Consider the following 12186-nt stretch of genomic DNA (forward strand, 5'->3'; position numbering starts at 1 on the left):
TTTTTTCTCTTGCATAGGACTTATTTTACTCCTGTTCGTCTCTCCAAATTTACCAGAAATAGGGTGGTAACCTGTCCTAAATATTGGAGCCAGCGGGCCACCTTCTAGCATATGCTGTGGGATTGTTCTCATGTAGCTGCATTCTGGGAAGAAGTCATGGACTGTATAATGAAACTTAATTTGTAAATTCAATCTATTAGTCCGAAAATGTCTATATTTGGTTTAGGTTTAGGTTTAACCAAAAAGAACATAAATTCATTCAACAGTTATTTTCCACTCTCTTTATGTGGGCTACAGTTGTTATTGTCAGAAAATAAATGGCACCAGAACATCCGTTTCTTGGAGATGAGATTGATCTGGTCAGTGATGTAGTTGATCACAAAAGATTCATGTATATGAGTCGCAACAAATTAGATAAATATGACAAAATCTGGTATCATTGGTGACAATTACTATTTGTTATTAAAAAACTACGAGAGTTGGTTTATTCCTGATGGAATATGCTGTTTGGGGAGGCACCCATTTATTTGAAACACCATATATAGATATATCTTGTGTTTTATTGCTGTCATAAAATCTGTTCTTCATGAAAAACAACCTTAACACTGTAGAATTAATGAGATAATAAAACTTTACTCATTCTTTAATAACTATAACATATTATCACTGATGTGTTTGTACTGTACTAATTATTTTTTGTACACTCTAAAGTTAGTTACACTCATATAATACCCCTACAAGGGTAATAATTGTGTGACTGTTGTTACTGTTTCTTAAAAATAAAATAAATATTGTTTGATTTAAAACAAAAACAAAGAAAACCATGTTAAGTGGCAGATGCCGCAGAATGCAATGAGAGGGGAAGAAGTAGCAAGGGGATCCCCACCATCCGTGGTACCCCAGAAAAGGTCCATCAGGAGCACAACTGATGTTGGGAGAGAACAGTTCCCTAAGGAGAAGTCACCAGAGAGGAGTGAGTGCATGGTGGCTGTCATAGGAGTATGTTGTGACGAAAAAGGTTGGGAGACAGTCCCAATAATGAAGCAAGTCAGCGCCCTGGAAGAGGGTTCATGGACAGATGCCATAGGAGACTAAGATTTATTATGCCCCTAAATACAGGTAACTACTGATGGACAGCAGAACAGATGAACCCTGCAGTCAGGGGAGTGCTGGGATATATTGAGTGACTGCAAGTCTGCAGTTGAAGACTCCCTGATGCCTAGGATGTGTGGTATAAAGCAATCTGAAAGTGTCCCCTTGAATATACATATATATATATATATATATATATATATATATATATATATATATATATAGAATTATATATATATATTATTTTTCTTCATACAAAAAACTAAAGAAGTAGTAGCTGTTCCATTTCGGTGTGCTCAATAAATGCGCTGGAGTGACTTTTAGACCATTTTGTGACTCTGTGCATATGTTAGTGGTAGACAGGGGCAGAGGCGGAACTAGTGAGCTGTGGGCCCCGGTGCAGGGAAGTCGACAAGAGGGAACCGGGGCTCACACCTCGTTACTTTCACCGCACCTACTGCACCAATGATAGCTCCACCACTGGGCAGGGTGTTCCTTGAATCTCCGCTGTGTTCATGGCCATTCCCTAATAACCCACGTATCAAGACTCAGGTGGAGGCACTGTCAGCTACAGAAAATGTAAGAAGAGTCTGCTATATGTTTACATACACACCATTGCCAGGGCATGGAAAAGGGGGTGATACATGAGTGACCTCCTACTGGTAGTTACATTCCCAACTTGCTATATCAAGTTTAATATTTGTGCATTTTCTTTCAGCTAAGTCTTAAGTAGAAAATAAGTGACTATGCTTTGCTATTTGAGCTTTTTGACTCACATCAACAGTCTCTTACACGCTGGCTATAAGCCGTGGAATAGGTATTTTTCTGTTTATGATGGAGAGGGGATTAATTGCTGCATCACACGTCAATTAGTGAAAAATCAGCGAAAGATGTAATTTCACATTATACTTCTTATATGGAGGTTGTTATTTAAACTATATAAGCAAAATATAAACAAGTGAACTTCTTTGTGTTAAAGATACATAGATATACTCTTACAACTCTTCAACATCCAGATATACATTTAGATTAGTCACACGTTACTACGCCAAGCCACAAACCAGTTGGGAGCACGTTCTCCTATAGGGCTTTTTTTCTCTTTAGCTGCTTAAGAGCACTTGTGGGTAAAGTGTTCCTTAGGGATTCTTCTCTATGTAATTGCTTATCTTACACTCCTTAACCCCCCCTTTTAAAACACATATTATAAAAAATATACAGTGTATAAGTGAACGCAGGTTAAATTTGGGTCTTCAAAGCAACCCCATCCCACTAAGTAATAAACGTTATGTTTTTATGTACTACAATTGGTCCTCTTCATGGATTACTATGGTAAAGGAATTGATTCTGTATTTTAAAACATGTCATCTATATACTCCATGTAAAATGGTAAAACAGTGATAATCTGTAAATGCCTTACCACTTGCTGCTCTGATCACACTGTGTAAGAGTCATTTAAATTCAGATGAGATATAAATACCAAACAAGGCTGAGAGCAGAGAGAGAGTAAACATTACCCCAAGGGATTTTTGTTCTAAATGAGTCATACAAAGCAAATAAGAGGTAATGGAAGTGTGCAAGTGCATTGCATTCCAGAAAAAGTAAATACACTCTGTGAGCCTGGGAGAGCACTCATCAGTGTTTACAGTGACTTTGCAGCAAATGGGCTTTCAGGTGAAACTTCCATATCCATTGTGGCCACTTATCAGGCTCAGACTAGTATAAACTTGAAGAAAGATAGAGGCCAAAATCATAACTGGGAGACAGAAATTTGATGTTGTAATGGCATTAATTGTACCCTTATATTCCAAGCTTCAGCTGCAAGAAAAGGTGGTGACAATATTACTCTGAAACTTTAATGCTAGCCACACATGGTGACTTGTGGAGATCTGGTTATCTGGTCTTGTTGCTGAATGACTGGACTATTGTCTCACACACTTTGTTGCTAAAAAGGGCAAATCAATTAGTTTATTATCTTGACTAAATAAATGGTTCTCAAGGGGACACATGTTACCTGCCGATGACTGAACACATGGGTGTTGCAGTCATTGACAGGCAGGACTTTTGCAGCATGATGGATCGATCCTGATCTAATCTGAACAGAGTTTAGGCTGAACCAGATACAAATTATCTGCTATTTTTGTTGTTTTGAACAACATTTGCTCATGTGCTTTCCTTAATGGTTGCAGGAACTCACTAATGCTGGCCATACAGAACACGATCTTAACACTTGGCCTGAGCTTGGCCTCAGCTGAGTGACAATCTTGTCCAATCTTGCCACATGCAAGATACCTTGGTGCTTGTTAGTGCGGTTGGAAAAATGGCACATGCAAGTCAGTAGTGGTCATATAGCAACTGCCTTTACCAGCAAGTCTCATAAGAAATCTATGAAGTTTAATAGGATAATTATTGAACACCATTAGGGCCAGTGCTACTGCTAAGTGCCCTAAGGCAGTCGCCTAGAGTATCAACTTATGGGACACTTAAAAAATAAACGAGTGTCAATGTCACTAATTCAGTGATTTAGTATTCCCTGTGTGGTTCCCAGACTGGTTGTAGGTCACTGACATAAGGGACTGGCACCCAGCACTTTCTTACCTGTGAAGGTGCTGGCTACTGCTCCTCCATGTCAATGATAGGCTGTGACTGTGGTTCTGGGCTATGATGTCACAGCCCAGAGCCACACCCCCAGTCTGACACAGGGGAGCTGAGGATGTCTTCTGTCCCCCACTCTGCTGCCTCCACACAAGGTAAGAAGTTGAGAGGCAGATCAGGGTTATAGTCTCTTAATGGGACATCTTGGGTGGTCAGATTGCTGTCACTGGAACTTGAACTCATGGTATTTTTATGATTACACAGATTGCAATATCAGACCAATTGCAGTATATCAGCGGAGATACTGTAGCATATGTGGTCAGTTTACCTCCCAGTGGTGACTGATTTGCTGCTAATTCAGCATGATCTGTTAGATGCTATGTATTGTTGTTAATGTTGTGTGGTGATTGTGGTTTTTATAATAAGCTGACATCTGCTAAAGTGTTTGTGTTCCAACTCTATATGTAGACACAAACAAAATGTGTCTATTTACACGTATCTTAATTGTCCCTTTGACAGTTTGAAATGTGGCAAAGTATGCTAGAGCTTGCAATCTAATTACCATGGCAGTATGCGTCGGAGATGTAAAGATGTAAAGCAGCAAGGATGTAATGATTTTGTGGAAAAATCAATCACAACTAGGAAAAAACATAGCTAATGTACATTGAACAGATGGACCAAAATCAAAGTGTTGTGCAGATAGATAGCATATACTGAACTGATTACTATGGGAAGCTGAGAAAGTTATATAGAAATAGTTACTAATCAGCAATGATTACATTTGTACAGTCTACAACTAAACCAAAGCACTGTAAGCTGGTTTGAGCACACATTTTGGATGGAGTTATCTCTAAGTGCATGAATAGTTATTTACTGTTAAAATGTACAGCACACTTATTGCATAATGTGCTATCGAATGTATAGCTCAAGGGCAATTAAAGCATCTAGTTTTGTGATTGAATGTTCTATAACATTACAGATTCACTGCCATAACCTCACTTGGGACACTAACTGGCTTTTAACCACTTTAATCCTGACTCTAATAGGCATTGCTAATTGTGTTACATTTGCAAATGTAGATGCCCTAAGGGAGGGTCATATGAAGGTAATCCAATTCCAGCAGTGCCTTATTGCAAAAAATAGATTCATGCTGATTCATTTGGCATTTCTGAAAAGCATGCAAACCCAAGGGAAATTGGACATTATTACTATTTTATTCTTAAATAATGCTGACCATGTATATTACATTTTAGATTGTGTGTTACTGCATAATAGTGGAGAATGGAATACAGAATTATAATCATATCATATCCTAGTGGATCTTTTGTAAGTGCTGTTGTGGGAAACATACATTTATGGCATGAGGGCGTGCACGTGAATTGGGAAAATCTTTGCTTCAGACTGGAAGGAAGTCAGTAGATTCCAGAACATTGACATATGTCATGTAAACTTTCTGTGTAATTAGATATTTATATATTGATTTTTATGATGGCTGCAGTTTATTCCTAGTTCTTGTATACAAGTTTTCTAGTATACAATTCTGATGCTGTGCACAATATTGGTATCTATAGAATGTTTTAATTAAAAAAAAATAAAAGTTATAACATTGCACCAGTATTTTGGAGATAGAGATCCAGTACATTATAGATTTTCAAGATTAAGGCATATGTCTTACAATGCAGTATTACCAGCAAGTTTAAGCCTGGAGGTATAGTCCAACTGTGTGTCCAGGTGTGAGCAACTAACAGATGATGAATGACCAAGCAAAAGAGGAAGCGTCTCTAACACTAGACCGCCCTCCAATCTCCTCCCTCTCCATTTGCACACCAGGAAAAAAAATCTCTTCATTTGCCCACAAACCAAGCATAGCCCCATAAATGCACCCTCTCTATCTGTTGAATATAATTTTAATATCCATTCCACAAAAAAAAAAAAGTTTTTGCATATGGACAAAACATTAGGACCACAATTGTGCAGTCTCATCCAAAAATGCTGCACCCCCAGAGACGCTGTCAATTTCATATACAAGCTTGATGCATGTCGCGCAGAACTGAGCACATTCGTGCCAAGGGGCATTTCACAACACAAAACATAATTTGCACTGCAGGCCCACAATTTTGCGATTTCAGAAAGTATACTTACTATTCCTTTCACTAGCAAACTGTCCAACTTTTCTTGGCATACCCAAGTCCAGGTCTATGACCAGACCAATTATACAAGTTGTGTGGTAATATGGCATGTGGACAACAGTTAGAGATGGCTACAGCTTAGATCTGTTCTGTACACTATCTTCCATTTAATCATCTTCTCACAAAGATTTGAAGGCAGTGGACACAGGAAAATGTCATATTATTTTCTCAAATTTCATACTTACAGGAGTCATGTTGGTATGCAAATGAAGGGAAATTTGTGAGCTGTTGAGTGGAGGTAAAATCATCTTTGTAGGACATTCTGCTGCGAAGTTATGGCCGTGTAAAGAAAACCTGTCTTGAAAGGTGTTTTGAACAGAAGTCATAAACAACTAATTTCAATTTACACAGGCTTTCTAGTCCTGATGTCACAGGAAGGGGGACTGTGGGCTACCTGCAGCAGGGTTAAAATGTCTTGTAACTAAGATGTCACTTCATGGGAGCCAATTTCACATTGACCTCGGGTTCTTTTATTTCTGCTTCCTCCAGCAAAACAGAAAACATATTATTCGTAAGTTTATCATTTCTGTGCCTTACTCCTTTTTATTTTACAAGAAACAATTGCATTGTATCTTTGTATGTCATTTTGTTAATTGTTTTTATCTTAAACATTGTGGATTTATTTTCCGGATTAAATTATACTTAATAAATTCAGGTTTCTGTGTTCTTACAAATTCAAGTGTCAAACTTAGCTTAGTTTTATTGAAAAAGAGGGATAGGCTGCGCTTCCTCCAAATATATGAAGCAGCTTAGTTTTAAAACACTAAATGGTTGAAATAGAGGAGATCATTTTGTTTATGATAACTCTGATGAAAGTAAATTGTGATTAATTATTTTTAAGGGAGAACTGAAGGCTTCCTGAGTAAGAGTGTCAGCTCTTTGCAAGACAAAGTTATTATGTGCATAGATAGGGAAAGTTTTAATCATTTTAATAAGATCAGGTAGTTGTTTTTGATTAAACCTTTGTCACATACACGTCACTCAGGTTCAGGTGAGTGCTGAAACGTGTCAGACATACTCCGACCAGCTGATATACAGGGAGACTCAGTAACTAAAGTGCACAAATCTTTTAAGGATCCTGTCCCTCTTTCCATTCAAATTCCCCATCTCAACTCTCTTACATATTTTACAGTAAAACAAAAAATTAAGGCGCTAGGAATCAATTAATAGTATATGGTGTTCGGACCGCAGCTCCCTTCAAGCAGAAATCTGGATCTGCTTCATAGTAAATAGTAACAAAAAGCAATAAGGGGCGCTGTATCCAACAGTTTCTATTTATTGAATATAATAGCAATAGCAAAATCGTTAAATGCAATAAAATAATTATACAAAATCAACATACAGTGGACATCAAGTGATCCCAAATACAAATCCCCTAAGGATCACAGTATAAAAATGCAACTCACGGGCAACAAATCAGCTGATGCACATGAGCAATAACTCATAGAAAAGGAATATATAACACACACTTGATAGTGGTTCACAGAAACACCTTGATAGATGGTTAAATGCAAATACTTGTAGTGCTTAATAACATACATACAACCGCTGCAGCGGTGTAGATGATTCAAATCCCTAAAAATAAAGGGAACAAGCAATGTCCAGATTAGCACTAATAAACTCTCCTTGTTTCAAGGGCAGATTTAACTTTTCATGCAACAAAACGGTGTATAGCATTCATTAACAAAATATTCCTTTGGTATAATTGTAATGATTTATCAAGTGCAGAAGTGCCGCTGAGGCGGTTAATTGCAATGGAGGGTCCTTTGTAATGGATAAGCGTTGATGATTTATATCAGATGTAAGCTCTCCAGATTCCGTTAATATTAATCGGCAAAACAGTTAGACTTTAGCATGCAGCAACTGCAGCAACAGTAATAAAAAGTCTTTAGCGCAATAATCCAGCGCTTGATAGCCAATAAGATAACACAGTTAGACTGTAGCATGCAACAACTGCAGCAACAGTAATTAAAGTCTTTAGCGCAATGATCCAGCGCTTGATAGCCAATATAGATAACACGGAGGCCGTATATACAATCGCTTCATCCACTTACTTTAGCAATCCATTGAATACCCCGGGGTACAGGAAAACGATGTCCAGATGTTGTATTAAAATCCAATAGTGTTCTGACGCGTTTCTCCGTGTTACACACGGTTTCATCAGAGAGATAATGTCAAATAGAGTATCCACATACTATTTAAAGCCAGGTAGATAGGTCATCTGACCATAACTGGCCAATAGAGTCACGATTCCAATCATTCTTTAAGTCAAACGGTGTGTGTATACACTGAATGTATTCAATTAAAGCAGGCACAGATCAGCAGTGACAGATTGAGAACATAATTCCCCAGTTGATATTCAGTAAGGGACCAACTGTTATAAATAAATATTGTGCATGCTGCTTAATACAAATACATAAAATATTAACAGTACCCGTTTTAAAATAATAATCAGAAAACAAGTACAATAAATATCAATAAACGTCTTGAGCTGTAGAGGTCCATTAATGCTCTCCGCATAAAAATGAGATGCTTCTATAGACAAGTACAAAAAATAAATAAAATAAAATTTAATTAAATTAAAATGAAGACCAGGTGGGAATCTAATCCTAAACCGAAGTCTACCATCCAAGGAATGACCCCACCTAGCTCTGCTTAGCTTCCCAGTTTGTTATATACAAGATACCCACAGAGCAGATACACTGATGGTAAATGGAATAACATATATAGCTTATATAAGTTTGATGTAAATCAACTTGAATATATTACAATACATATAAACATACACATATGGATGTAAACAAGTGTATGTATAGACCAATTGATAAATCAGATTATAGTTTAAAAAATATATAAACCACACACCTAGAATAATCCAAGATGCTGGTTAAATCTCAGCAAAAATAAAATAAAACATAATCAATACAATGGCTAGAAGGCTCCTAACCAAATAAGTATTGAAGACAAATATCAAATATGCAATGATTAGTTAATATTTCTTTTGGCCATATTTGTTCATGGATTGTAAGTGTCATTTATTAACTGCAAAATATGCACAGTGCATTTTATGTGTCCACATATCGTCCGATAGGTTGACACCCACACTCTGCATTTGGGTGCTATGCGCATAAAATGAGAAGGCAACTATTTTTGCTGGAATTTTGGGTCTGGTTGGAAACATGCATAGTACAAATAGTAAAAATCTTTCAAAGACTAACACTTTAGAGTTAACCCCTTCATTATTTTTAACTTTTCCATTTTACTCCTGAAATACTGCTCATTCCATCCCATATACACTGTATGGACAAAAGTATTTGGCCACATCTGTTAATTTATGAATTGAGGTGTTTCAATCAGACCCATTGCTAGAGTTGTATAACACCAAGGACCTAGCCATGCAGTCTCCACTTGCAAACATTTGTGATACGAAATGGGTCGTTCTGAAGAGTTCAGTAATATCAAGCGTGGTACAGTGATAGGATGCAGCCTTTGCAATAAGACGGTTCGGGAAATTTTATCCCTGCTGAGTATTGCACAGTCAACTGTAAAGGATATTATCAGAAAGTGGAAGCATTCAGGAACAACAGCAACGCCACCAGGAAGCGAAAGACCACGTAAAATCACAGAGCAGGGTCCAGACTGCAAAGGCGCATTATGCATAAAATTGTCAACACTCTGCTAATTCCGTAGCTGAATAGTTCCGAACTTCCACTGGCATAAATGTAAGCACAAAAAATGTGCGGTGGATCTTAATGCAATGGGATTCCATGGCTAAGCAGCTGTATGCAAGCCTCACATGACCAAGACCAATGCCAAGCGTCGGATGGAGTGGTGTAAAGCACACAACACTGGACTCTGGAGCAGTGGGAACATGTTCTGATGAATCACGCTTCTCTATTTGGCAGTTAGATGGGTTTGGCGGATGCTGGGCAAACGTTACCTGCCTGACTGCATTATGCTAAGTGTGAAGTTTGGTGGAGGAGGAATAATGGAATGGGGCTGTTTTTCTGGGTTTGGGCTAAACCCCATATCTCCAGAGAAGGGTAATCTTAATGCTTCAGCACACCGTCATTTTGGACAAGGATATGCTTCAAACTTTATGGCAACACTTTGGGGAAGGCCCTTTTCTATTCCAATATGACTGTATCCCAGTGCACAAAGCAAGGACTTCAAAGACCTCAACCCCATTGAACACCTTTTAGATGAACTGGAACGGAGATTGCGAGCTAGGCCTTCTCATCCAACATCAGTGCCTGACCTCATAAATACTCTACAGAATGAATGGGCACAAATTCCCACAGAAGCAATACCACATTTTGTGGAAAGCCTGCCAAGAAGAGTGGAAGCTGCTATCGCTGCACAAGGGGGACAACTCCATATTAAAGTATATGTATTTGAATTCAATGTCATTACAGTCCCTGTTGCTGTAATGGTCAAGCGTCCGAATACTTTTGTCCATATAGTGTATATCTTAAAGTAATCATGAAAATAAATGAATATCAGAACTGTTTTCATTATATGTGTCACAGTTGTGTACTTGAATGATTCTATGACATGGGTATCTGTGCTTATATAAAACTGCATAACTGCATTAAATGCATCTGGATGTTGCAAAAGTCGGCATATTGAAAGTATAGGATGACCCCTGATTAACATCACCTTTAAACGAACATAAAAAAAATCCTTTTGTGGGAGAAGGCCATGTAGTCACCCGCTAACCAGAGAATATTCCCATACATGTGTCCCCTCCTCCTTAAAATCTCATTTATCTATCTCATACCACAAAAAAAGACATTTGGGTACAATACAAGGTGCAAATGTGCACCCAGCCCTACATTTAACTAGGAATGCCATGATCTGCCCAGTTCCTCGAATCAGAAGATGTATCCTACACCGTTGCCAGCTTGGCACTGAGATCCATGCACTTTGCAGTATAAATAGGTAAATTTGCACAAAAAGAAGTGCATGGTGTCACAATATGCACATGAGCTGCAATGTCGCATTTTTGCATGCTGATAAATGACCCTTTCTGACAGTCAGATCCACTCTGTCTATTATTGTGAACATGTGACATATGTGATGTATGATAAGCTATCATCTGCTAAAGTGTTAGTTTTGGAAATCCAATTAAATTGCATTAAAATAGCATTGAACTCACATGTGTTAGATATTAGAATCATTTGTGTGACTCTAGTCTTATATTTTTGTTTAAAAATGATATTATATTTTTCATTTTCCTTTTGTAAATATGTATGGGGGAATGTATAAAAGTATTGTTATAGGACTCTACCTAGTTTCTATGATGGTACTAGTGAGTCTGCAGCAGAGCTCATCATTGAGTTTTCAGACATTGCTTCTTTCTTCTTCCTTGCAATCATTTAATCTCCTCCCAGAGTGTTCTTGTCAATCTCAAGGGCTGTGCAACCCACAGGCGCCTTGTGGCGCCCTGTAAAATGAGAGCTCTGGGATTGCCACTTTTCCAGAGTCTAGGACAAAATGGGTGTAGGTGGTCAGAAATTGTCACCAGATATGATTCATTTGACCTCCCCACTTGTCCTCAGTTATATAAGAACCCTTTGATATGAGATGAACAAACGCAATGTGATTTCCACATCTGTACTTCATACTTACCAACTTTTTTCCATTGCCTTCCGGGAGCTGCTGTGGGGGACATGGGTGTGCGGGGGACGGGGCTCCAAAATTGTGTCATTTTGGACCCGCCCACCGTGATGTAATGACACAATCGCGTCATTTTACAGTGGGGGGCTGGGACAAATGCCGCGATTCCCAGAGAATCACAGTATTTTGGCCCTAATTCTACAGATGCGGGATTTTGCCATATGCTCCCGAGAGTCTGGGAGACTCAACCAAAATGCGGGAGTCTCCCGGACATTCCGGGAGAGTTGGCAAGTATGTTGTACTTCCTGCATTGCTAGGCCAGCTAACACAGACAGCCAACAAGGAGGTGCAAATACAAACAGGATGTGACACATTGTTTTTCTTTTTAGAGACTTTGTTCCTACTCCTGTACTGCTTATAACTATTGACCCCAGACAGCCACTCAGTGTAGCTGGGTGGCACAGTGGTTAGCATTGTCACCTCACAGTGCTGGGGTCACGTTTTAGATTTTTAGAGTGGAGTTTATATATTCTATTTGTGTTTGCCTGGTTTTCGTCCTGGTGCTCTGGTTTTCTCCTACTGCCCAAAATATACTTATAGTAATTTTGTGCTTATTAACATGGGCCCTAGTATCTGATGTGTGTATTAGGGAATTTAGACCATAGCTACCAAGTTTTTGTTGTTATCCTCCAAG

At 38.4% G+C, this 12186-nt stretch overlaps 1 long non-coding RNA gene across 3 annotated transcripts in view; it reads left to right on the top strand.

Annotated features, from left to right (window-relative positions):
- Positions 1-12186, top strand: part of LOC142157787 (uncharacterized) — a 235601-nt gene that overhangs the window by 208009 nt on the left and 15406 nt on the right. The window lies entirely within an intron of this gene.

Source organism: Mixophyes fleayi, chromosome 5 (assembly GCF_038048845.1).
Source record: "Mixophyes fleayi isolate aMixFle1 chromosome 5, aMixFle1.hap1, whole genome shotgun sequence".
NCBI lineage: Eukaryota > Metazoa > Chordata > Amphibia > Anura > Limnodynastidae > Mixophyes > Mixophyes fleayi.